Consider the following 4,033-nt stretch of genomic DNA (forward strand, 5'->3'; position numbering starts at 1 on the left):
TAAGTTCTTTGTTAGCTAGAGCGGCCTCAAAAAGATCTACCTCCAATTCCCAATACATATTTTTAGCCTCACTTGCTTCCAAGGCTTCCAATGCTTGCATGGGATCTTTGAAGAAAGGTATACTTAAGTGGTCCTATACAGAACAATCTATAAGTTCCATCTTGCAAAATATCGAACAACTAGAAAACAATTAGAACAAACCTTGAGAAGTTTTACTTCCCCAAGGCCAAGAAAGACACAAATAATAACAATACAAGAAAATCTAAATCAAGTTAACACGTCCCGGCACGGCGCCATTTTGGTCGGACTCTCGAGGAGGTTTAGTTTTCGGTACTTGTCGTTTGGAGCACCTAGACCAAAACACAATTTATAACTTCACAAATAACTCTACAATTAGTAAAGAGGCAAGTAAAGGTCGGATCCCAAGGGACGGAAATTGAGATGAGATTTTCTATTGCAACTAGTGGTGTCTAAAGGTGTCACAATTTGGAGTTTGAAGTAGAAGATCACTAAACTAAATAGCAATAAAAGTAAACAAGCAAGATGAATAGAAAGGGATGTAAACAATTGATAAAAGGCACTAGGGTGTCATGGGGTCATAGGAGATTCGTGGGAATTGATCATACAAACATATTCTCAAATTATAAGAAAGCGTTTATTGTTGTGATGGATCGAGTTGGTTTATATCTTACAATCCTAGGAAATTTTGGGTCCGGAGCCGAATCGATTAGATTGTACAACACCTACAAGTCGACTTAATCTTCCCTACTCAACTATATGCATGGTCTAATAAGACTAGAGTTGGTATATGTCTTACAAGTCTCATTGAAAAGATAGGTGATGGGTATAAAATGCAAGGATTCATAGGCTCGCATTTCATCAAACATAACATGTGCATAAGTTGAGATCAGAACAAGCAAGCAAATAAACTATGAAAACATATTAATTTAAGCATGAATCATCCCCCATGTTGGTTTCCCTAATTACCCATTAACCCTAGCTAAGGAAACTACTCACTCATTATCATGTTGAACATGCTAGCAAGTTTGTCAATCATACCAACAAAGTAAAACATGATGAATAAATAAAAGTGATTAACAATAATTAAAAAGGGATTAAGAGAATTATACCTACTAATGATTCTAATAATAAAGCAAAGAATAATAGAAGTACTTGATGATAGATTGGAAGGTTGTCAATCTCCCAATAATAACCCAAATAGTCTTCAATTACCCAAAACAAAGGATGAACAAGAGAGAGATTAAGCAAATGAAACTTGTATTAAAACTTAATTAAATGTTGATTACAAGATTAAAGAGAGATTTGATTGATATTAACTACACTTGTAATCAAACTCTCTTTAATCTTGTAATCAACATTTAATCGAGTTTTAATACAAGTTTCATTTGCTTAATCTCTCTCTTGTTCATCCTTTGTTTTGGGTAATTGATGACTATTTGGGTTATTATTGGGAGATTGACAACCTTCCAATCTATCATCAAGTACTTCTATTATTCTTTGCTTTATTATTAGAATCATTAGTAGGTATAATTCTCTTAATCCCTTTTTAATTATTGTTAATCACTTTTATTTATTCATCATGTTTTACTTTGTTGGTATGATTGACAACCTTGCTAGCATGTTCAACATGATAATGAGTGAGTAGTTTCCATAGCTAGGGTTAATGGGTAATTAGGGGAAACCAACATGGGGGATGATTCATGCTTAAATTAATATGTTTTCATAGTTTATTTGCTTGGTTGTTGTGATCTCAACTTATGCACATGTTATGTTTGATGAAATGTGAGCCTATGAATCCTTGCATTTTTTACCCATCACCTATCTTTTCAATGAGACGTGTAAGACATAAACCAACTCGAGTCTCATTAGACAATGCATATAGTTGAGTAGGGAAGATTAAGTCGACTTGTAGGTGTTGTACAATCTAATCGATTCGGCTCCGGGACCCAAACTTTCCTAGGATTGTAAGATATAAACCAACTCGATCCATCACAACAATAATTGCTTGCTTATAATTTGAGAATATGTTTGTATGATCAATTCACATGAATCCCCTATGACCCCATGACACCCTAGTGCCTTTTATCAATTGTTTACATCCCTTTCAATTCATCTTGCTTGTTTACTTTTATTGTTATTTAGTTTAGTGATCTTCTACTTCAAACCCCTAATTGTGACACCCTTAGACACCACTAGTTGCAATAGAAAATCTCATCTCAATTCCCGTCCCTTGGGATCCGACCTTTACTTGCCTCTTTACTAATTGTAGAGTTGTTTGTGAAGTTATAAATTGTGTTTTGGTCTAGGCGCTCCTAACGACAAGTACCGAAAACTAAACCTCTCGAGAGTCCGCCAAAAAAATGGCGCCGTGCCATGCGGGACAAAGTTGTTAACTTGATTTAGATTTTCTTGTATTGTTATTAGTTGTCTCTTTCTTTGCCTTGGGGAAGTAAAACTCCTCAACGTTCGTTCTAATTGTTTTCGAGTTGTTTGATATTTTGCATGTCTAGAAGATCACAAGGTAACTTGTTACCCTTTGATCACGAAATTGAAAGGATTTTGACAACCAATAGTAGACTTGCTAGGAGAACTTTAAGAGGTCTTGGTGAGGTTGTAGATATTCAACCAAATACTATTGAGTTCATCAACCCTTTTGTAAGAGAAGGTGAGGAGAACCCAACACATAACCAAACACAAAATTAACCCACAATGCCTAAATTTTCATCACATTCCGTACCAACCGAGGAGAACCTACCCAATGGTACTCCCACACCACAACACTTAACCGGAAATTTCATTGCCAAATCCGCATTTATCCAATTAGTCGAAAGAAGCCAATTTGGGGGGATGCCTAGTGAAGACCCTCACTCTCACATGGAGACTTTTTGTGACTATTGTGATGCAATATCTCAAACCGGTGTAACTCAAGACCAAATTCGATGGGTCTTATTTCCTTTTTCTCTAATTGGCACCGCGAAACAATGGTTGAAAGGCCTTGATAAGGCTACTCTCGAAATTGATTCTTGGAAGAAGTTGGCTCTAGCTTTCTACAAAAAGTTCTATCCACCAGAAAAGACTAACATGCTAAGAGCTCAAATTACGGGCTTTAAGCAAAGAGATGAAGAATCTTTGTATGAAGCTTGGGAGCAATTCAAAGAAATTTGCCGCTCTTGTCCTAATCATGGACTTAGCGAGTGGTTCTTGGTACAACAATTTTGGAACGGTCTTTATGAAGACTCAAGAAACATTCTCAACATGGGATCAAATGGAATGTTCACCGAAGTTGATGACAATCAAAGTTGGAACAAAATTGAGGAAATGGCGGTCCATAACTCACAATATAGTAGACCTCGCAAGGCTACTAGAGGAGGAAAGCATGAAGTGGACTCTATTACTCAATTAGGTGCTCAACTTAGTGCTCACATTGATACAATCAATTTGAAGTTTGAAAAAGCTATGGCTAGACTTGAAGAAGCCTCAAAATCACCAAATCATCATGTTAATGCCATGAAGGCATCTTCATCAATACCAAGTGGGATATGTGAGAATTGTGGAACTTTGGGACATGACCAAAGTGAATGTAGAGGAACAAATGAACAAGTGAATGCTTTTCAAGTATACAAGAGTGATACCCCTTATTCAAACTAATACAATGAAAATACCAAATTCCACCCAAATCTCTCATACAAAAGCCAAAATGTTCAAAACCCTCAACCAACATACACCCCACCTCCCATGAGAAACCAAAATCAAAGACCCTTTTACAACCAAAACCAAGGTTACCAAAATCAAACTCCATATAATCAACAAAATGACCAAGGTTTTGATGTTCAAAAAGCGGTCCTCCAAATACAAAAGAATCAACAAGAGTTTTTCACTCAAATGCAAACGGATAGTCAAGCAAAGGAAGTCACCATCAACAACATCCTAGCCCACACCAAAATGTTGGAAACCCAATTGACTCAACTAGCATCTTCAAACTCACAAAGATAAAAGGGGCAATTACCACCTC

At 36.4% G+C, this 4,033-nt stretch overlaps 1 non-coding gene across 1 annotated transcript; it reads right to left on the reverse strand.

Moving 5' to 3' along the window:
* Positions 1-3,102: 3,102 nt before the first annotated feature.
* On the reverse strand, positions 3,103-3,209 carry LOC141624768 (small nucleolar RNA R71). The gene has a single exon (XR_012534573.1). It is a non-coding gene; the product is annotated as a small nucleolar RNA R71 (small nucleolar RNA).
* Positions 3,210-4,033: the final 824 nt, after the last annotated feature.

This window comes from Silene latifolia, chromosome X (assembly GCF_048544455.1).
Source record: "Silene latifolia isolate original U9 population chromosome X, ASM4854445v1, whole genome shotgun sequence".
Taxonomy (NCBI): domain Eukaryota; kingdom Viridiplantae; phylum Streptophyta; class Magnoliopsida; order Caryophyllales; family Caryophyllaceae; genus Silene; species Silene latifolia.